The sequence below is a fragment of the Hemitrygon akajei genome, chromosome 23 (assembly GCF_048418815.1).
Source record: "Hemitrygon akajei chromosome 23, sHemAka1.3, whole genome shotgun sequence".
Lineage (NCBI taxonomy): Eukaryota > Metazoa > Chordata > Chondrichthyes > Myliobatiformes > Dasyatidae > Hemitrygon > Hemitrygon akajei.
Genome location: NC_133146.1, coordinates 4,053,124 through 4,077,933, shown reverse-complemented (window position 1 = coordinate 4,077,933; position 24,810 = coordinate 4,053,124).

Genomic DNA, 24,810 nt, shown 5'->3' with positions numbered 1-24,810 from the left:
CCAAGTAATAGTTAGCCGACAGTTAACCGGCAGTTAACTGTTCAGCAAAGTGACCGCAGTAGGGAAAAAAACATCTCCAGTGCCTATTAGTCTTAGTCTGGAGGGATCTGAAGCGCCTACCAGACGGAAGCAGATCAAACAGTCCGTGCGCAGGATGGGAGGAGTCCTTTATGATGTTCCCCGCCCTCTTCTTCTACCTGGAAGAGTACAGGTCCACAATAGAGAGCAGGGAGGCTCCAATGATGCGCTCGGCAGTCCTCACTGTGTGCTGTAGTCTGGTTCTATCCTGCTTGGTGGCAGCTCCAAACCACACAATGATGGAGGTGCACAGGACAGACTCAATGACTGCATTGTAGAACTGCAGCAGCAATTCCTGAGGCAGACCGTATTTCCTCAAGAGCCGCAGGAAATACCTCCGCTGCTGGGCCTTCTTCAGGATGGAGCTGATGTTCTGCTCCCACTTCAGATCCTGAGAGATGAAGGGATATTGACATTATATAGGCAGAGAATGAAGGGATAATAACATTGCATAGGAGTTGCTATCTACTATACTAATTTGGACATTCTGAGATCATTGAGCCCTAGACCTCAGATGGTCCCTGTTAGTTTGTTAATCTTTTGCATGGCATCTTCTAAATATACCAAATATCTATCCACTTGTTCACCCTTAGCTTCCTATCCATTACTATACAATAAAAGTTAAGAGAGGCCAAACATAATTTGCTTCTTATTCATTGATTCTGTGCAGTCCTATTAAAGGTAACATTAACCACAAATCCTGTTACCATTTCTCAATGACAGGTTCTAGCTCTCTCCCTAATGTAGTTCCCCATCTCCCTTTCTCTCTCTTTATCTAAATCACAGGGTTATATGTATTATCTTCCAATATATACTGTTGGTACCTTTGTGGAATTCATAGCAAATGGAAAATATAAACCAGTACATTTACTCTCTCCAAAGCCTTGTGCAGGTCCTGAAGATTTATCAGCTTTTTGTCTCATTAATTTCTCCAATATATTTTTATTGGATATCTTCTTTCATTCGTCATTCACTCTGGTCATGTTGCTCTGCAGTAATTTTGGAAGGGTTTTAATTTGCATCTTTTTCAATTAAGACAGATATAAAATACTTGTTTTTTTTTCCTACCATTTTCTTAATTTATAACATAATTTCTCCTATTACAGTCTGCAAGAAACTTGCACTAACCTTTGCTAATCTTTTCCCTTAGTTCCACAGGTGTAGAATAGCAAATGAAAATCTGTTGAATGCATCTTTTATCCCATAAATCAATGGACTCTACAAAATTGTTGTGTTCTTGAATTTTGTTTTTTATCTAACCACATCAAATCTGAATTTGTCTGTATAATATCTGAAAGGATCAAATCATAGAATGCACTTTTCATTATTCAGCGAATCCACTTATGTATTTTATTCAGCTCTGAAGAGAAGTTCTTTGCTATTTTTATTTCAATCTCTGTAATTATCTTAATCATAGGTCGATAATGTGACAGGAAGATAATTTACATCTTACATCCATTAATTCATTATAACCATAAACAGTAAAACGCTACTTTTTTAAAAATTCCTGTCAATGATTCTCTTGGTAATGGAACAAAGTTATTTTAATTTACAGTGAGCCAATCAGATGCTGGTTATTTGACCGAAGTACTTAAAATTTCACTTGGAAGAAGTGGGGAGGGCATTGGAGAGGGATGGTGATGCTTTTGCTGTTGCATGCAGGATGGGAGGGGGGCTTGATAGATCATTTGACAAGGCACTGCCTTTTGTTAGGTGTTGGTTGTCTTAGCTGCCATACCCCTGTTTTTACCTTCATGTAAAATTCTTCTGGACTCTGATAGAGTGGATGCACGGGTGATTTCCTTATGATTACACTTCTTAAACAAGGGGACTCAGTCTCAGAAAATGGGACTAAAATGAGAAGAAACAAACAAGAGAAAATCTGCAGATGCTAGAAAATCAAGCAATGCACACAAAATGCTGGAGGAACTCAGCAGGCCAGGCAGCATCTGTGGAAAAGAGTACAGTCGACACTTCGGGCCGAGACCCGTCATCAGGACTGGTGAAGAATCTCAGCCTGAAACGTCGACTGTTTACTCTTTTCCATTGATGCTGCCTGGCCTGCTTAGTTCCTCCAGCATTTTGTGTGTGTTGAAAGTGAGAAGAAATATCCTCACCCAAAGGATGGTGAACCTTTGGAATTCTTTCCCTAGGCTCATTCACTGAGTATATTCAAGAAAGATTTTTAGGAATGATTGGAATGGAGGTCGTGGGGTTAATGCAAGGATCATCCAAGGTAAAAAAAGTCACAGTATTATTGAATGGTGGGGCAGAATGAGTGGTGAACAGTTTGCTCTTGTTTCCATCTCTTATGCGGTGAAGTTAAGAAATTAATTCTGAAAAAGTCTCTGCCACTCCTAATTACCAGTTGTCATCTACTTGACACTGGGTGGGAATTGGGATAAGTTGGTTGTAGCTCCACCCACTCAGCTGTAACATTAGTGTTATCATTCAGGCACATCCTCAACCTCTGGTACCATTGCACAGTGAAAGCACACATCAATGATCCAGTTCATTATGGCCTGTTCGTGTGCTGTGCTGTACGTGTTTCTATGTTTCCAGTGTGCCAACACCACACTTAGCCTGCTGACATAGACTCAGACTTGGCACCAGTGGTAAACCATGCACCATTGGTCCGTCACCACTTGTCTACGTTGGAGGTGAGGGCAACCTACACAGCACATCTCAGACTATTGAAAAGACCTGATGAAGGGTCTCAGCCTAAATCCTTGACTGTTTACTCTTTTCCATAGATACTGCCTGGCTCCAGCGTTTTGTGTGTGTAGCTTTGGATTTTCAGCATCTGCAGATTTTCTCATGTTTTGGTAGATTACCTTGGTGTGTGTGTGTTCAAAATGGTAAAGTACCATGGGGAAGGACACTAAGCACCTCTGGTCTCCTTGCTGATGCACATCAAGGCCATGTGTAGAATGTAAAAGAATTAAGCAATATCCCAAACAACGCAACCTACAGTAAGATCTTGCAACAGACCCTTCAGCTTGTTCAGAATGTACAGAACGGGAGTGGAAACAACACATGCTTAATCTCAAGGGATGACACAGAAGGAAGTGAGCACTTAAAAGGCTTTATCCTTGTCAGAAACTTGTTTGGCATTGTATTCTTGTTAGCTCCACCCTCCTCTACCTATTGCCCCATCAATGAACTTCAAACCACTTTTTATAAAGCTGTTTACATTGTAAATGCAAGCTGGCATTTATGCTCATTTTATTCCTTGTGCATACTTTAACTTCTAACTTTATTCTTCATAATTCTGAATGTTATTGTTTTTTGTTGCATGTCATTCCAATACGCCACAATATACGTGGCAAATAAAGTTGATCCTTAACCTTTGATCCTTGATTAGTGATTCTATATGCTTTGAATTCAAAGGTTTGCATTACATACTTCCAGTACTGTAGTTTACCAGAAGCATAACACTACTACAGCACCAGTTACCTGACTTTAATTCCGTAAGGGGTTTGTACATTCTCCCCATGACCACATGGGTTTCTGCTTTTCTCCTACATTCCAAAGATGTAGGGGTTAATAGGTTAATTGGTCACACAGGTGTAATTGGGCCCCGGGAGCTTGTTGAGCTGGAGGGCCTGTTACCCAGCTGTACCTCTGAATAATTAAAAATATAAAATTAGTATTCCAGGTGACCCAGCATTTATACAAACACTTAATACCTCAAATCCTGAAAACAGAACAGGATATGCCTAAGCCCAGTTACATCTCCTCTTGTAGTTCTGGCTAATGGTGACACAGGGGACAAACACAAGCACTTTCAGTAATTTGGTAGGTGTCATAGTTTATGCACAAAATCTTAAACCTTTCACTTAAAAAAGGCACCAGATGACCTTCTAATTTCTTTACTCAAAAAAAAGTAAATTCTGGAAGTAAACCTAAATGAAGTGTGATGTTAGACATATTGTACGTTCTTCTATAGAAATAATAAACAACAATAATATGGCATTAAACTAGAGAATACAATCTGTATAAGCAGCAGGAGAATGCAAGAATGAGCTCCGGTTGACCAGATTCACTCAACTTGTCCAAACTGGTAAAGTTCCCAGACTCTTCCTGCATCTCACAGAACCTGTCGACCATTAATCCCACTTGTTGGCAATAGGTCCATACCCTGTCATCCCCCATTAGGTCCATTTCCTGTCATCCCCCATTAGAGCCATACCCCGTCATCCCCCGTTAGGTCCATACCCCGTCATCACCCATTAGGTCCATACCCCGTCATCACCCATTAGGTCCATACCCCATCATCTCCTGTTAGGTCCATACCCCGTCATCCCCCATTAGGTCCATTTCCTGTCATCCCCCATTAGAGCCATACCCCATCATCTCCCCGTTAGGTCCATACCCGTCATCTCCCCGTTAGGTCCATACCCCATCATCACTCATTAGGTCCACACCTCATCATCTCCCGTTAGGTCCATACCCCGTCATCTCCTGTTAGGTCCATACACTGTCATCCCCTGTTAGGTCCATACCCTGTCATCCCCCATTAGGTCCATACTCCATCATCCCCTATTAGGTCCATACCCCATCATATCCCGTTAGGTCAATACACCGTCATCCCCCATTAGGTCCATACCCTGTCAACCCCCATTAGGTCCATACCCCGTCATCCCCCGTTAGGTTCATACCCCATCATTACCTGTTAGGTCCATACACCGTCATCCCCTGTTAGGTCCATACCCTGTCATCCCCCATTAGGTCCATACCCCGTCATCTCCCGTTAGGTTCATACCCCATCATTACCCGTTAGGTCCATACACCGTCATCTCCCGTTAGGTCCATACACCATCATCCCCCGTTAGGTCCATACCCCGTCATCTCCCGTTAGGTCCATACCCCGTCATCCCCCATTAGGTCCATACCCCGTCATCTCCCGTTAGGTTCATACCCCATCATTACCCGTTAGGTCCATACACCGTCATCTCCCGTTAGGTCCATACACCATCATCCCCCGTTAGGTCCATACCCCGTCATCTCCCGTTAGGTCCATACCCCGTCATCCCCTGTTAGGTCCATACCCTGTCATCCCCCATTAGGTCCATACCCCGTCATCCCCTGTTAGCTTCATACCCCATCGTTACCCGTTAGGTCCATACCCCGTCATCCCCCATTAGGTCCATACACCGTCATCCCCCATTAGGTCCATACCCCGTCATCCCCTGTTAGGTTCATACCCCATCATTACCCGTTAGGTCCATACACCGTCATCCCCCGTTAGGTCCATACCCTGTCAACCCCCATTAGGTGCATACCCTGTCATCCCCCGTAAGGTTCATACCCCATCATTACCCATTAGGTCCATACCCTGTCATCCCCCATTAGGTCCATACCCTGTCATCCCCCATTAGGTCCATACTCCATCATCCCCCATTAGGTCCATACCCCGTCATCTCCCATTAGGTCCATACCCCGTCATCACCCATTAGGTCCATACCCCATCATCCCCCGATAGGTTCATACCCCATCATCACCCGTTAGGTCCATACCCCATCATCACCCATTAGGTCCATACCCCGTCATCACCCATTAGGTCCATACCCCGTCATCCCCTGTTAGGTACATACCCCGTCATCCCCCGTTAGGTCCATACCCTGTCATCCCCCATTAGGTCCATACCCCGTCATCCCCCGTTAGGTACATACCCCGTCATCCCCCGTTAGGTTCATACCCCATCATTACCCATTAGGTCCATACCCTGTCATCCCCCATTAGGTCCATACTCCATCATCCCCCATTAGGTCCATACCCTGTCATCCCCCATTAGGTCCATACCCCGTCATCCCCCATTAGGTCCATACTCCATCATCCCCCATTAGGTCCATACCCCGTCATCCCCTGTTAGGTTCATACCCCATCATTACCCGTTAGGTTCATACCCTGTCATCCCCCATTAGGTCCATACTCCATCATCCCCCATTAGGTCCATACCCCGTCATCCCCCGTTAGGTCCATACCCCATCATTACCCGTTAGGTCCATACACCGTCATCCCCTGTTAGGTTCATACCCCATCATTACCCGTTAGGTCCATACCCCATCATTACCTGTTAGATCCATACCCCGTCAACCCCCATTAGGTCCATACACCATCATCCCCCGTTAGGTCCATACCCCGTCATCTCCCGTTAGATCCATACCCCGTCATCCCCTGTTAGGTCCATACCCTGTCATCCCCCATTAGGTCCATACCCCGTCATCCCCTGTTAGCTTCATACCCCATCGTTACCTTTTAGGTCCATACCCCGTCATCCCCCATTAGGTCCATACACCGTCATCCCCCATTAGGTCCATACCCCGTCATCCCCTGTTAGGTTCATACCCCATCATTACCCGTTAGGTCCATACACCGTCATCCCCCGTTAGGTCCATACCCTGTCATCCCCCATTAGGTCCATACCCTGTCATCCCCCGTAAGGTTCATACCCCATCATTACCCATTAGGTCCATACCCTGTCATCCCCCATTAGGTCCATACCCTGTCATCCCCCATTAGGTCCATACCCCATCATCCCCTGTTAGGTCCATACCCCGTCATCACCCATTAGGTCCATACCCCGTCATCACCCATTAGGTCCATACCCCATCATCCCCCGTTAGGTTCATACCCCATCATCACCCATTAGGTCCATACCCCGTTATCCCCCATTAGGTCCATACACCGTCATCCCCCGTTAGGTTCATACCCCATCATTACCCGTTAGGTCCATACCCCGTTATCCCCCATTAGGTCCATACCCCGTCATCCCCCGTTAGGTTCATACCCCATCATTACCCATTAGGTTCATACCCTGTCATCCCCCGTTAGGTCCATACCCTGTCAACTCCCATTAGGTCCATACTCCATCATCCCCCATTAGGTCCATACCCTGTCATCCCCCATTAGGTCCATACCCTGTCATCCCCCATTAGGTCCATACCCCGTCATCCCCCATTAGGTACATACCCCGTCATCCCCCGTTAGGTTCATACCCCATCATTACCCATTAGGTTCATACCCTGTCATCCCCCGTTAGGTCCATACCCTGTCATCTCCCATTAGGTCCATACTCCATCATCCCCCATTAGGTACATACCCCGTCATCCCCCATTAGGTCCATACCCCGTCATCCCCCATTAGGTACATACCCCGTCATCCCCCGTTAGGTTCATACCCCATCATCTCCCGTTAGGTACATACCCTGTCATCCCCCATTAGGTCCATACTCCATCATCCCCCATTAGGTCCATACCCCGTCATCCCCCGTTAGGTTCATACCCCATCATTACCCATTAGGTCCATACACCGTCATCCCCTGTTAGGTTCATACCCCATCATTACCCGTTAGGTTCATACCCCATCATTACCCATTAGGTTCATACCCTGTCATCCCCCATTAGGTCCATACTCCATCATCCCCCATTAGGTCCATACCCCGTCATCCCCCGTTAGGTTCATACCCCGTCATCACCCATTAGGTCCATACCCCATCATCTCCCATTAGGTCCATACCCCATCTTCCCCCGTTAGGTCCATACACCGTCATCACCCATTAGGTCCATACCCCATCATCTCCTGTTAGGTCCATACCCCGTCATCCCCCGTTAGGTTCATACCCCATCATTACCCGTTAGGTCCATACACCGTCATCCCCTGTTAGGTTCATACCCCATCATTACCCGTTAGGTCCATACCCCATCATTACCCGTTAGGTCCATACACCGTCATCTCCCGTTAGGTCCATACCCCGTCATGGATATTGGGTGCAAGTTGAATAGGGAGTTAACATTGGCATGTGGCAAAGGTAATGTCGCAGTAGTTATGGGGGATTTCAACATGCAGGTGAACTGGGAGAATCAGGTTTGTGCTGGACCCCAGGATAGGGAGTTTGTAGAGTGCCTACAGGATGCATTCTTGGAACAGCTTGTACGAGAGCCAACCAGGGACAAGACTATTCTGGATTTAGTGTTATGTAATGAACAGGATTTGATAAGCGATCTCGCAGTAAAGGAGCCATTAGGAGGTAGTGATCACAATATAAGCTTTTATCTGCAATTTGAGAAGGATAAGGGCAGCTCAGAGGTGTCAGTGTTGCAGATGAACAGGGGAAACTATGGAGCCATGAGGGAGAAGCTGGCCAAAGATGACTGGACGGATAGCCTAGCAGAAAAGACAGTGGAACAGCAATGGCAGGTATTCTTGGGAATAATGTACAAGGTGCAAAATCAGTTCATCCCCCAGAGAAGGAAGGATTCAAAGGGGGGAAAGGGGCCACAGTGGTTGACAAAGGAAGTCAGAGATTGCATAGCATTAAAAAAAAGGAAATATGACAGAGCTAAGGTGTGTGGGAGGACAGATGATTGGGAAGTGTTTAAGGAACAACAGAACTTAACTAAAAAGACAATACGGGGAGAAAAAATGAGGTATGAACGCAAGCTAGCCAGGAATATAAAGGAAGATAGCAAAAGCTTTTTTAGGTATGTGAAGAGAAAGAAGATAGTTAAGAACAATGTTGGGCCCTTGAAGAATGAATTGGGTGAAATTGTTATGGGAAACAGAGAAATGGCAGAAGAATTTAATGAGTACTTTAGATCTGTTTTCACTAAGGAAGACACAAGCAATCTCCCAGATGTATGGATGGGCCAAGGACATAGGGTAACAGAGGAAATGAAACAGTTTGACATTCGGAAGGAAACTGTGATGAGAAGACTGATGGGACTGAAGGCTGACAAATCCCCAGGTCCAGATGGTCTGCACCCCAGGGTATTAAAGGAGGTGGCCCTGGAAATTGCGGATGCATTGGTAATCATTTTCCAATGTTTCTTAGATTCAGGATCAGTCTCTGAGGATTGGAGAATGGCTAATGTTATCCCACTTTTTAAGAAAGGAGGGAGGGAGAAAACAGAGAACTATCGACCTGTCAGCCTGACATCGGTGGTGGGAAAGATGCTAGAGTCCATTATTAAGGATGAAATAGTGGCATATCTAGATAGCAGTGATAGGATTGGGCCGAGCCAGCATGGATTTACCAAGGGTAAATCATGCTTGACTAATCTGTTGGAGTTTTTCGAGGATGTAACCAGGAAGTTAGACGGGGGAGATCCAGTGGATGTAGTGTACCTCGATTTTCAGAAGGCATTTGATAAGGTCCCACATAGAAGATTGGTGGGTAAAATCAAAGCTCAGGGCATCGGGGGGAAGGCATTGACATGGATAGAAAACTGGTTGGCAGATAGAAAGCAAAGGGTAGCGGTGAGTGGGTGTTTCTCGGAATGGCAGGTGATGACTAGTGGGGTGCCACAGGGTTCGGTATTGGGACCACAGCTGTTTACCATTTACGTTAACGATTTGGATGAAGGCATAGAAAATGACATCAGCAAATTTGCTGATGATACTAAGCTGGGTGGCAGTGTGACATGTGATGAGGATGTTAGGAGAATTCAGGGTGACTTGGATAGGCTGGGTGAGTGGGCAGATACTTGGCAGATGGCGTTTAATGTGAATAAGTGTGAGGTTATCCACTTTGGGAGTAAGAACAGGAAGGCAGATTATTATCTGAACGGTGTAGAGTGGGTAAGGGAGAAATACAAAGAGATCTCGGAGTCCTTGTTCATCAGTCACTGAAGGTGAATGAGCAAGTGCAGCAGGCAGTGAAGAAGGCTAATGGAATGTTGGCCTTTATTACAAAGGGAATTGAGTACAAGAACAAGGAAATCCTCTTGCATTTGTACAGAGCCCTGGTGAGACCACAGCTGGAGTATTGTGTACAGTTTTGGTCTCCAGGGTTAAGGAAGGACATCCTGGCTGTAGAGGAAGTGCAGCATAGATTCACGAGGTTAATTCCTGGGATGTCTGGACTGTCTTACGCAGAGAGGTTAGAGAGACTGGGCTTGTACACGCTGGAATTAAGGAGATTGAGAGGGGATCTGATTGAAACATATAAGACTATTAAGGGATTGGACAAGATAAAGGCAGGAAATATGTTCCAGATGCTGGGAGAGTCCAGTACCAGAGGGCATGGTTTGAGAATAAGGGGTAGGTCATTTAGGACAGAGTTAAGGAAAAACTTCTTCTCCCAGAGAGATGTGGGGGTCTGGAATGCACTGCCTCGGAAGGTAGTGGAGGCCAATTCTCTGGATGCTTTCAAGAAGGAGCTAGATAGGTATCTTATGGATAGGGGAATCAAGGGATATGGGGACAAGGCAGGAACCGGGTATCTCAAAATGGCGGTGCAGGCTCGAAGGGCCAAATGGTCTACTTCTGCACCTATTGTCTATTGTCTATTGTCTATTATCTCCCGTTAGGTCCATACACCGTCATCCCCCGTTAGGTCCATACCCTGTCATCCCCCATTAGGTCCATACCCTGTCATCCCCCATTAGGTCCATACCCCATCATCCCCCATTAGGGCCATACCCCGTCATCTCCCATTAGGTCCATACCCCATCATCACCCATTAGGTTCATACCCTGTCATCCCCCATTAGGTCCATACCCCATCATCTCCCGTTAGGTCCTTACCCCGTCATCCCCCATTAGGTCCATACCCCATCATCTCCCGTTAGGTCCATACCCCGTCATCTCCCCGTTAGGTCCATACCCCGTCAGCTCCCGTTAGGTCCATACACCGTCATCCCCCGTTAGGTCCATACCCCATTATCTCCCGTTAGGACCTTACCCCGTCATCCCCCGTTAGGTCCATACCCCATCATCTCCCGTTAGGTCCATACCCCGTCATCTCCCCGTTAGGTCCATACCCCGTCAGCTCCCGTTAGGTCCATACACTGTCATCCCCCATTAGGTTCATACTCCATCATTACCCGTTAGGTCCATACACCGTCATCCCCTGTTAGGTTCATACCCCATCATTACCCGTTAGATCCATACCCCATCATTACCCGTTAGGTCCATACACCGTCATCTCCCGTTAGGTCCATACCCCGTCATGGATATTGGGTGCAAGTTGAATAGGGAGTTAACATTGGCATGTGGCAAAGGTAATGTCGCAGTAGTTATGGGGGATTTCAACATGCAGGTGAACTGGGAGAATCAGGTTTGTGCTGGACCCCAGGATAGGGAGTTTGTAGAGTGCCTACAGGATGCATTCTTGGAACAGCTTGTACGAGAGCCGACCAGGGACAAGACTATTCTGGATTTAGTGTTATGTAATGAACAGGATTTGATAAGCGATCTCGCAGTAAAGGAGCCATTAGGAGGTAGTGATCACAATATAAGCTTTTATCTGCAATTTGAGAAGGATAAGGGCAGCTCAGAAGTGTCAGTGTTGCAGATGAACAGGGGAAACTATGGAGCCATGAGGGAGGAGCTGGCCAAAGATGACTGGACGGATAGCCTAGCAGAAAAGACAGTGGAACAGCAATGGCAGGTATTCTTGGGAATAATGTACAAGGTGCAAAATCAGTTCATCCCCCAGAGAAGGAAGGATTCAAAGGGGGGAAAGGGGCCACAGTGGTTGACAAAGGAAGTCAGAGATTGCATAGCATTAAAAAAAAGGAAATATGACAGAGCTAAGGTGTGTGGGAGGACAGATGATTGGGAAGTGTTTAAGGAACAACAGAACTTAACTAAAAAGACAATACGGGGAGAAAAAATGAGGTATGAACGCAAGCTAGCCAGGAATATAAAGGAAGATAGCAAAAGCTTTTTTAGGTATGTGAAGAGAAAGAAGATAGTTAAGAACAATGTTGGGCCCTTGAAGAATGAATTGGGTGAAATTGTTATGGGAAACAGAGAAATGGCAGAAGAATTTAATGAGTACTTTAGATCTGTTTTCACTAAGGAAGACACAAGCAATCTCCCAGATGTATGGATGGGCCAAGGACATAGGGTAACAGAGGAAATGAAACAGTTTGACATTCGGAAGGAAACTGTGATGAGAAGACTGATGGGACTGAAGGCTGACAAATCCCCAGGTCCAGATGGTCTGCACCCCAGGGTATTAAAGGAGGTGGCCCTGGAAATTGCGGATGCATTGGTAATCATTTTCCAATGTTCCTTAGATTCAGGATCAGTCTCTGAGGATTGGAGAATGGCTAATGTTATCCCACTTTTTAAGAAAGGAGGGAGGGAGAAAACAGAGAACTATCGACCTGTCAGCCTGACATCGGTGGTGGGAAAGATGCTAGAGTCCATTATTAAGGATGAAATAGTGGCATATCTAGATAGCAGTGATAGGATTGGGCCGAGCCAGCATGGATTTACCAAGGGTAAATCATGCTTGACTAATCTGTTGGAGTTTTTCGAGGATGTAACCAGGAAGTTAGACGGGGGAGATCCAGTGGATGTAGTGTACCTCGATTTTCAGAAGGCATTTGATAAGGTCCCACATAGAAGATTGGTGGGTAAAATCAAAGCTCAGGGCATCGGGGGGAAGGCATTGACATGGATAGAAAACTGGTTGGCAGATAGAAAGCAAAGGGTAGCGGTGAGTGGGTGTTTCTCGGAATGGCAGGTGATGACTAGTGGGGTGCCACAGGGTTCGGTATTGGGACCACAGCTGTTTACCATTTACGTTAACGATTTGGATGAAGGCATAGAAAATGACATCAGCAAATTTGCTGATGATACTAAGCTGGGTGGCAGTGTGACATGTGATGAGGATGTTAGGAGAATTCAGGGTGACTTGGATAGGCTGGGTGAGTGGGCAGATACTTGGCAGATGGCGTTTAATGTGAATAAGTGTGAGGTTATCCACTTTGGGAGTAAGAACAGGAAGGCAGATTATTATCTGAACGGTGTAGAGTGGGTAAGGGAGAAATACAAAGAGATCTCGGAGTCCTTGTTCATCAGTCACTGAAGGTGAATGAGCAAGTGCAGCAGGCAGTGAAGAAGGCTAATGGAATGTTGGCCTTTATTACAAAGGGAATTGAGTACAAGAACAAGGAAATCCTCTTGCATTTGTACAGAGCCCTGGTGAGACCACAGCTGGAGTATTGTGTACAGTTTTGGTCTCCAGGGTTAAGGAAGGACATCCTGGCTGTAGAGGAAGTGCAGCATAGATTCACGAGGTTAATTCCTGGGATGTCTGGACTGTCTTACGCAGAGAGGTTAGAGAGACTGGGCTTGTACACGCTGGAATTAAGGAGATTGAGAGGGGATCTGATTGAAACATATAAGACTATTAAGGGATTGGACAAGATAAAGGCAGGAAATATGTTCCAGATGCTGGGAGAGTCCAGTACCAGAGGGCATGGTTTGAGAATAAGGGGTAGGTCATTTAGGACAGAGTTAAGGAAAAACTTCTTCTCCCAGAGAGATGTGGGGGTCTGGAATGCACTGCCTCGGAAGGTAGTGGAGGCCAATTCTCTGGATGCTTTCAAGAAGGAGCTAGATAGGTATCTTATGGATAGGGGAATCAAGGGATATGGGGACAAGGCAGGAACCGGGTATCTCAAAATGGCGGTGCAGGCTCGAAGGGCCAAATGGTCTACTTCTGCACCTATTGTCTATTGTCTATTGTCTATTATCTCCCGTTAGGTCCATACACCGTCATCCCCCGTTAGGTCCATACCCTGTCATCCCCCATTAGGTCCATACCCTGTCATCCCCCATTAGGTCCATACCCCATCATCCCCCATTAGGGCCATACCCCGTCATCTCCCATTAGGTCCATACCCCATCATCACCCATTAGGTTCATACCCTGTCATCCCCCATTAGGTCCATACCCCATCATCTCCCGTTAGGTCCTTACCCCGTCATCCCCCATTAGGTCCATACCCCATCATCTCCCGTTAGGTCCATACCCCGTCATCTCCCCGTTAGGTCCATACCCCGTCAGCTCCCGTTAGGTCCATACACCGTCATCCCCCGTTAGGTCCATACCCCATTATCTCCCGTTAGGACCTTACCCCGTCATCCCCCGTTAGGTCCATACCCCATCATCTCCCGTTAGGTCCATACCCCGTCATCTCCCCGTTAGGTCCATACCCCGTCAGCTCCCGTTAGGTCCATACACTGTCATCCCCCATTAGGTTCATACTCCATCATTACCCGTTAGGTCCATACACCGTCATCCCCTGTTAGGTTCATACCCCATCATTACCCGTTAGATCCATACCCCATCATTACCCGTTAGGTCCATACACCGTCATCTCCCGTTAGGTCCATACCCCGTCATGGATATTGGGTGCAAGTTGAATAGGGAGTTAACATTGGCATGTGGCAAAGGTAATGTCGCAGTAGTTATGGGGGATTTCAACATGCAGGTGAACTGGGAGAATCAGGTTTGTGCTGGACCCCAGGATAGGGAGTTTGTAGAGTGCCTACAGGATGCATTCTTGGAACAGCTTGTACGAGAGCCGACCAGGGACAAGACTATTCTGGATTTAGTGTTATGTAATGAACAGGATTTGATAAGCGATCTCGCAGTAAAGGAGCCATTAGGAGGTAGTGATCACAATATAAGCTTTTATCTGCAATTTGAGAAGGATAAGGGCAGCTCAGAAGTGTCAGTGTTGCAGATGAACAGGGGAAACTATGGAGCCATGAGGGAGGAGCTGGCCAAAGATGACTGGACGGATAGCCTAGCAGAAAAGACAGTGGAACAGCAATGGCAGGTATTCTTGGGAATAATGTACAAGGTGCAAAATCAGTTCATCCCCCAGAGAAGGAAGGATTCAAAGGGGGGAAAGGGGCCACAGTGGTTGACAAAGGAAGTCAGAGATTGCATAGCATTAAAAAAAAGGAAATATGACAGAGCTAAGGTGTGTGGGAGGACAGATGATTGGGAAGTGTTTAAGGAACAACAGAACTTAACTAAAAAGACAATACGGGGAGAAAAAATGAGGTATGAACGCAAGCTAGCCAGGAATATAAAGGAAGATAGCAAAAGCTTTTTTAGGTATGTGAAGAGAAAGAAGATAGTTAAGAACAATGTTGGGCCCTTGAAGAATGAATTGGGTGAAATTGTTATGGGAAACAGAGAAATGGCAGAAGAATTTAATGAGTACTTTAGATCTGTTTTCACTAAGGAAGACACAAGCAATCTCCCAGATGTATGGATGGGCCAAGGACATAGGGTAACAGAGGAAATGAAACAGTTTGACATTCGGAAGGAAACTGTGATGAGAAGACTGATGGGACTGAAGGCTGACAAATCCCCAGGTCCAGATGGTCTGCACCCCAGGGTATTAAAGGAGGTGGCCCTGGAAATTGCGGATGCATTGGTAATCATTTTCCAATGTTCCTTAGATTCAGGATCAGTCTCTGAGGATTGGAGAATGGCTAATGTTATCCCACTTTTTAAGAAAGGAGGGAGGGAGAAAACAGAGAACTATCGACCTGTCAGCCTGACATCGGTGGTGGGAAAGATGCTAGAGTCCATTATTAAGGATGAAATAGTGGCATATCTAGATAGCAGTGATAGGATTGGGCCGAGCCAGCATGGATTTACCAAGGGTAAATCATGCTTGACTAATCTGTTGGAGTTTTTCGAGGATGTAACCAGGAAGTTAGACGGGGGAGATCCAGTGGATGTAGTGTACCTCGATTTTCAGAAGGCATTTGATAAGGTCCCACATAGAAGATTGGTGGGTAAAATCAAAGCTCAGGGCATCGGGGGGAAGGCATTGACATGGATAGAAAACTGGTTGGCAGATAGAAAGCAAAGGGTAGCGGTGAGTGGGTGTTTCTCGGAATGGCAGGTGATGACTAGTGGGGTGCCACAGGGTTCGGTATTGGGACCACAGCTGTTTACCATTTACGTTAACGATTTGGATGAAGGCATAGAAAATGACATCAGCAAATTTGCTGATGATACTAAGCTGGGTGGCAGTGTGACATGTGATGAGGATGTTAGGAGAATTCAGGGTGACTTGGATAGGCTGGGTGAGTGGGCAGATACTTGGCAGATGGCGTTTAATGTGAATAAGTGTGAGGTTATCCACTTTGGGAGTAAGAACAGGAAGGCAGATTATTATCTGAACGGTGTAGAGTGGGTAAGGGAGAAATACAAAGAGATCTCGGAGTCCTTGTTCATCAGTCACTGAAGGTGAATGAGCAAGTGCAGCAGGCAGTGAAGAAGGCTAATGGAATGTTGGCCTTTATTACAAAGGGAATTGAGTACAAGAACAAGGAAATCCTCTTGCATTTGTACAGAGCCCTGGTGAGACCACAGCTGGAGTATTGTGTACAGTTTTGGTCTCCAGGGTTAAGGAAGGACATCCTGGCTGTAGAGGAAGTGCAGCATAGATTCACGAGGTTAATTCCTGGGATGTCTGGACTGTCTTACGCAGAGAGGTTAGAGAGACTGGGCTTGTACACGCTGGAATTAAGGAGATTGAGAGGGGATCTGATTGAAACATATAAGACTATTAAGGGATTGGACAAGATAAAGGCAGGAAATATGTTCCAGATGCTGGGAGAGTCCAGTACCAGAGGGCATGGTTTGAGAATAAGGGGTAGGTCATTTAGGACAGAGTTAAGGAAAAACTTCTTCTCCCAGAGAGATGTGGGGGTCTGGAATGCACTGCCTCGGAAGGTAGTGGAGGCCAATTCTCTGGATGCTTTCAAGAAGGAGCTAGATAGGTATCTTATGGATAGGGGAATCAAGGGATATGGGGACAAGGCAGGAACCGGGTATTGATAGAAATTGATCAGCCATGATCTCAAAATGGCGGTGCAGGCTCGAAGGGCCAAATGGTCTACTTCTGCACCTATTGTCTATTGTCTATTGTCTATTATCTCCCGTTAGGTCCATACACCGTCATCCCCCGTTAGGTCCATACCCTGTCATCCCCCATTAGGTCCATACCCTGTCATCCCCCATTAGGTCCATACCCCATCATCCCCCATTAGGGCCATACCCCGTCATCCCCCATTAGGTCCATACCCCATCATCTCCCGTTAGGTCCATACCCCGTCATCTCCCCGTTAGGTCCATACCCCGTCAGCTCCCGTTAGGTCCATACACCGTCATCCCCCGTTAGGTCCATACCCCATTATCTCCCGTTAGGACCTTACCCCGTCATCCCCCGTTAGGTCCATACCCCATCATCTCCCGTTAGGTCCATACCCCGTCATCTCCCCGTTAGGTCCATACCCCGTCAGCTCCCGTTAGGTCCATACACTGTCATCCCCCATTAGGTTCATACCCCATCATTACCCGTTAGGTCCATACACCGTCATCCCCTGTTAGGTTCATACCCCATCATTACCCGTTAGATCCATACCCCATCATTACCCGTTAGGTCCATACACCGTCATCTCCCGTTAGGTCCATACCCCGTCATGGATATTGGGTGCAAGTTGAATAGGGAGTTAACATTGGCATGTGGCAAAGGTAATGTCGCAGTAGTTATGGGGGATTTCAACATGCAGGTGAACTGGGAGAATCAGGTTTGTGCTGGACCCCAGGATAGGGAGTTTGTAGAGTGCCTACAGGATGCATTCTTGGAACAGCTTGTACGAGAGCCGACCAGGGACAAGACTATTCTGGATTTAGTGTTATGTAATGAACAGGATTTGATAAGCGATCTCGCAGTAAAGGAGCCATTAGGAGGTAGTGATCACAATATAAGCTTTTATCTGCAATTTGAGAAGGATAAGGGCAGCTCAGAGGTGTCAGTGTTGCAGATGAACAGGGGAAACTATGGAGCCATGAGGGAGGAGCTGGCCAAAGATGACTGGACGGATAGCCTAGCAGAAAAGACAGTGGAACAGCAATGGCAGGTATTCTTGGGAATAATGTACAAGGTGCAAAATCAGTTCATCCCCCAGAGAAGGAAGGATTCAAAGGGGGGAAAGGGGCCACAGTGGTTGACAAAGGAAGTCAGAGATTGCATAGCATTAAAAAAAAGGAAATATGACAGAGCTAAGGTGAGTGGGAGGACAGATGATTGGGAAGTGTTTAAGGAACAACAGAACTTAACTAAAAAGACAATACGGGGAGAAAAAATGAGGTACGAATGCAAGCTAGCCAGGAATATAAAGGAAGATAGCAAAAGCTTTTTTAGGTATGTGAAGAGAAAGAAGATAGTTAAGAACAATGTTGGGCCCTTGAAGAATGAATTGGGTGAAATTGTTATGGGAAACAGAGAAATGGCAGAAGAATTTAATGAGTACTTTAGCTCTGCTTTCACTAAGGAAGACACAAGCAATCTCCCAGATGTATGGATGGGCCAAGGACATAGGGTAACAGAGGAAATGAAACAGATTGACATTCGGAAGGAAACAGTGATGAGAAGACTGATGGGACTGAAGGCTGACAAATCCCCAGGTCCAGATGGTCTGCACCCTAGGGTATTAAAGGAGGTGGCCCTGGAAATTGCGGATGCATTGGTAATCATTTTCCAATGTTCCTTAGATTCAGGATCAGTCTCTGAGGATTGGAGAATGGCTAATGTTATCCCACTTTTTAAGAAAGGAGGGAGGGAGAAAACAGAGAACTATCGACCTGTCAGCCTGACATCGGTGGTGGGAAAGATGCTAGAGTCCATTATTAAGGATGAAATAGTGGCATATCTAGATAGCAGTGATAGGATTGGGCCGAGCCAGCATGGATTTACCAAGGGTAAATCATGCTTGACTAATCTGTTGGAGTTTTTCGAGGATGTAACCAGGAAGTTAGACGGGGGAGATCCAGTGGATGTAGTGTACCTCGATTTTCAGAAGGCATTTGATAAGGTCCCACATAGAAGATTGGTGGGTAAAATCAAAGCTCAGGGCATCGGGGGGAAGGCATTGACATGGATAGAAAACTGGTTGGCAGATAGAAAGCAAAGGGTAGCGGTGAGTGGGTGTTTCTCGGAATGGCAGGTGATGACTAGTGGGGTGCCACAGGGTTCGGTATTGGGACCACAGCTGTTTACCATTTACGTTAACGATTTGGATGAAGGCATAGAAAATGACATCAGCAAATTTGCTGATGATACTAAGCTGGGTGGCAGTGTGACATGTGATGAGGATGTTAGGAGAATTCAGGGTGACTTGGATAGGCTGGGTGAGTGGGCAGATACTTGGCAGATGGCGTTTAATGTGAATAAGTGTGAGGTTATCCACTTTGGGAGTAAGAACAGGAAGGCAGATTATTATCTGAACGGTGTAGAGTGGGTAAGGGAGAAATACAAAGAGATCTCGGAGTCCTTGTTCATCAGTCACTGAAGGTGAATGAGCAAGTGCAGCAGGCAGTGAAGAAGGCTAATGGAATGTTGGCCTTTATTACAAAGGGAATTGAGTACAAGAACAAGGAAATCCTCTTGCATTTGTACAGAGCCCTGGTGAGACCACAGCTGGAGTATTGTGTACAGTTTTGGTCTCCAGGGTTAAGGAAGGACATCCTGGCTGTAGAGGAAGTGCAGCATAGATTCACGAGGTTAATTCCTGGGATGTCTGGACTGTCTTACGCAGAGAGGTTAGAGAGACTGGGCTTGTACACGCTGGAATTAAGGAGATTGAGAGGGGATCTGATTGAAACATATAAGACTATTAAGGGATTGGACAAGATAAAGGCAGGAAATATGTTCCAGATGCTGGGAGAGTCCAGTACCAGAGGGCATGGTTTGAGAATAAGGGGTAGGTCATTTAGGACAGAGTTAAGGAAAAACTTCTTCTCCCAGAGAGATGTGGGGGTCTGGAATGCACTGCCTCGGAAGGTAGTGGAGGCCAATTCTCTGGATGCTTTCAAGAAGGAGCTAGATAGGTATCTTATGGATAGGGGAATCAAGGGATATGGGGACAAGGCAGGAACCGGGTATTGATAGAAATTGATCAGCCATGATCTCAAAATGGCGGTGCAGGCTCGAAGGGCCAAATGGTCTACTTCTGCACCTATTGTCTATTGTCTATTGTCTATTATCTCCCGTTAGGTCCATACACCGTCATCCCCCGTTAGGTCCATACCCTGTCATCCCCCATTAGGTCCATACCCTGTCATCCCCCATTAGGTCCATACCCCATCATCCCCCATTAGGGCCATACCCCGTCATCCCCCATTAGGTCCATACCCCATCATCACCCATTAGGTTCATACCCTGTCATCCCCCATTAGGTCCATACCCCATCATCTCCCGTTAGGTCCTTACCCCGTCATCCCCCATTAGGTCCATACCCCATCATCTCCCGTTAGGTCCATACCCCGTCATCTCCCCGTTAGGTCCATACCCCGTCAGCTCCCGTTAGGTCCATACACCGTCATCCCCCGTTAGGTCCATACCCCATTATCTCCCGTTAGGACCTTACCCCGTCATCCCCCGTTAGGTCCATACCCCATCATCTCCCGTTAGGTCCATACCCCGTCATCTCCCCGTTAGGTCCATACCCCGTCAGCTCCCGTTAGGTCCATACACTGTCATCCCCCATTAGGTTCATACCCCATCATTACCCGTTAGGTCCATACACCGTCATCCCCTGTTAGGTTCATACCCCATCATTACCCGTTAGATCCATACCCCATCATTACCCGTTAGGTCCATACACCGTCATCTCCCGTTAGGTCCATACCCCGTCATGGATATTGGGTGCAAGTTGAATAGGGAGTTAACATTGGCATGTGGCAAAGGTAATGTCGCAGTAGTTATGGGGGATTTCAACATGCAGGTGAACTGGGAGAATCAGGTTTGTGCTGGACCCCAGGATAGGGAGTTTGTAGAGTGCCTACAGGATGCATTCTTGGAACAGCTTGTACGAGAGCCGACCAGGGACAAGACTATTCTGGATTTAGTGTTATGTAATGAACAGGATTTGATAAGCGATCTCGCAGTAAAGGAGCCATTAGGAGGTAGTGATCACAATATAAGCTTTTATCTGCAATTTGAGAAGGATAAGGGCAGCTCAGAGGTGTCAGTGTTGCAGATGAACAGGGGAAACTATGGAGCCATGAGGGAGGAGCTGGCCAAAGATGACTGGACGGATAGCCTAGCAGAAAAGACAGTGGAACAGCAATGGCAGGTATTCTTGGGAATAATGTACAAGGTGCAAAATCAGTTCATCCCCCAGAGAAGGAAGGATTCAAAGGGGGGAAAGGGGCCACAGTGGTTGACAAAGGAAGTCAGAGATTGCATAGCATTAAAAAAAAGGAAATATGACAGAGCTAAGGTGAGTGGGAGGACAGATGATTGGGAAGTGTTTAAGGAACAACAGAACTTAACTAAAAAGACAATACGGGGAGAAAAAATGAGGTACGAATGCAAGCTAGCCAGGAATATAAAGGAAGATAGCAAAAGCTTTTTTAGGTATGTGAAGAGAAAGAAGATAGTTAAGAACAATGTTGGGCCCTTGAAGAATGAATTGGGTGAAATTGTTATGGGAAACAGAGAAATGGCAGAAGAATTTAATGAGTACTTTAGCTCTGCTTTCACTAAGGAAGACACAAGCAATCTCCCAGATGTATGGATGGGCCAAGGACATAGGGTAACAGAGGAAATGAAACAGATTGACATTCGGAAGGAAACAGTGATGAGAAGACTGATGGGACTGAAGGCTGACAAATCCCCAGGTCCAGATGGTCTGCACCCTAGGGTATTAAAGGAGGTGGCCCTGGAAATTGCGGATGCATTGGTAATCATTTTCCAATGTTCCTTAGATTCAGGATCAGTCTCTGAGGATTGGAGAATGGCTAATGTTATCCCACTTTTTAAGAAAGGAGGGAGGGAGAAAACAGAGAACTATCGACCTGTCAGCCTGACATCGGTGGTGGGAAAGATGCTAGAGTCCATTATTAAGGATGAAATAGTGGCATATCTAGATAGCAGTGATAGGATTGGGCCGAGCCAGCATGGATTTACCAAGGGTAAATCATGCTTGACTAATCTGTTGGAGTTTTTCGAGGATGTAACCAGGAAGTTAGACGGGGGAGATCCAGTGGATGTAGTGTACCTCGATTTTCAGAAGGCATTTGATAAGGTCCCACATAGAAGATTGGTGGGTAAAATCAAAGCTCAGGGCATCGGGGGGAAGGCATTGACATGGATAGAAAACTGGTTGGCAGATAGAAAGCAAAGGGTAGCGGTGAGTGGGTGTTTCTCGGAATGGCAGGTGATGACTAGTGGGGTGCCACAGGGTTCGGTATTGGGACCACAGCTGTTTACCATTTACGTTAACGATTTGGATGAAGGCATAGAAAATGACATCAGCAAATTTGCTGATGATACTAAGCTGGGTGGCAGTGTGACATGTGATGAGGATGTTAGGAGAATTCAGGGTGACTTGGATAGGCTGGGTGAGTGGGCAGATACTTGGCAGATGGCGTTTAATGTGAATAAGTGTGAGGTTATCCACTTTGGGAGTAAGAACAGGAAGGCAGATTATTATCTGAACGGTGTAGAGTGGGTAAGGGAGAAATACAAAGAGATCTCGGAGTCCTTGTTCATCAGTCACTGAAGGTGAATGAGCAAGTGCAGCAGGCAGTGAAGAAGGCTAATGGAATGTTGGCCTTTATTACAAAGGGAATTGAGTACAAGAACAAGGAAATCCTCTTGCATTTGTACAGAGCCCTGGTGAGACCACAGCTGGAGTATTGTGTACAGTTTTGGTCTCCAGGGTTAAGGAAGGACATCCTGGCTGTAGAGGAAGTGCAGCATAGATTCACGAGGTTAATTCCTGGGATGTCTGGACTGTCTTACGCAGAGAGGTTAGAGAGACTGGGCTTGTACACGCTGGAATTAAGGAGATTGAGAGGGGATCTGATTGAAACATATAAGACTATTAAGGGATTGGACAAGATAAAGGCAGGAAATATGTTCCAGATGCTGGGAGAGTCCAGTACCAGAGGGCATGGTTTGAGAATAAGGGGTAGGTCATTTAGGACAGAGTTAAGGAAAAACTTCTTCTCCCAGAGAGATGTGGGGGTCTGGAATGCACTGCCTCGGAAGGTAGTGGAGGCCAATTCTCTGGATGCTTTCAAGAAGGAGCTAGATAGGTATCTTATGGATAGGGGAATCAAGGGATATGGGGACAAGGCAGGAACCGGGTATTGATAGAAATTGATCAGCCATGATCTCAAAATGGCGGTGCAGGCTCGAAGGGCCAAATGGTCTACTTCTGCACCTATTGTCTATTGTCTATTGTCTATTATCTCCCGTTAGGTCCATACACCGTCATCCCCCGTTAGGTCCATACCCTGTCATCCCCCATTAGGTCCATACCCTGTCATCCCCCATTAGGTCCATACCCCATCATCCCCCATTAGGGCCATACCCCGTCATCCCCCATTAGGTCCATACCCCATCATCACCCATTAGGTTCATACCCTGTCATCCCCCATTAGGTCCATACCCCATCATCTCCCGTTAGGTCCTTACCCCGTCATCCCCCATTAGGTCCATACCCCATCATCTCCCGTTAGGTCCATACCCCGTCATCTCCCCGTTAGGTCCATACCCCGTCAGCTCCCGTTAGGTCCATACACCGTCATCCCCCGTTAGGTCCATACCCCATTATCTCCCGTTAGGACCTTACCCCGTCATCCCCCGTTAGGTCCATACCCCATCATCTCCCGTTAGGTCCATACCCCGTCATCTCCCCGTTAGGTCCATACCCCGTCAGCTCCCGTTAGGTCCATACACTGTCATCCCCCATTAGGTTCATACCCCATCATTACCCGTTAGGTCCATACACCGTCATCCCCTGTTAGGTTCATACCCCATCATTACCCGTTAGATCCATACCCCATCATTACCCGTTAGGTCCATACACCGTCATCTCCCGTTAGGTCCATACCCCGTCATGGATATTGGGTGCAAGTTGAATAGGGAGTTAACATTGGCATGTGGCAAAGGTAATGTCGCAGTAGTTATGGGGGATTTCAACATGCAGGTGAACTGGGAGAATCAGGTTTGTGCTGGACCCCAGGATAGGGAGTTTGTAGAGTGCCTACAGGATGCATTCTTGGAACAGCTTGTACGAGAGCCGACCAGGGACAAGACTATTCTGGATTTAGTGTTATGTAATGAACAGGATTTGATAAGCGATCTCGCAGTAAAGGAGCCATTAGGAGGTAGTGATCACAATATAAGCTTTTATCTGCAATTTGAGAAGGATAAGGGCAGCTCAGAGGTGTCAGTGTTGCAGATGAACAGGGGAAACTATGGAGCCATGAGGGAGGAGCTGGCCAAAGATGACTGGACGGATAGCCTAGCAGAAAAGACAGTGGAACAGCAATGGCAGGTATTCTTGGGAATAATGTACAAGGTGCAAAATCAGTTCATCCCCCAGAGAAGGAAGGATTCAAAGGGGGGAAAGGGGCCACAGTGGTTGACAAAGGAAGTCAGAGATTGCATAGCATTAAAAAAAAGGAAATATGACAGAGCTAAGGTGAGTGGGAGGACAGATGATTGGGAAGTGTTTAAGGAACAACAGAACTTAACTAAAAAGACAATACGGGGAGAAAAAATGAGGTACGAATGCAAGCTAGCCAGGAATATAAAGGAAGATAGCAAAAGCTTTTTTAGGTATGTGAAGAGAAAGAAGATAGTTAAGAACAATGTTGGGCCCTTGAAGAATGAATTGGGTGAAATTGTTATGGGAAACAGAGAAATGGCAGAAGAATTTAATGAGTACTTTAGCTCTGCTTTCACTAAGGAAGACACAAGCAATCTCCCAGATGTATGGATGGGCCAAGGACATAGGGTAACAGAGGAAATGAAACAGATTGACATTCGGAAGGAAACAGTGATGAGAAGACTGATGGGACTGAAGGCTGACAAATCCCCAGGTCCAGATGGTCTGCACCCTAGGGTATTAAAGGAGGTGGCCCTGGAAATTGCGGA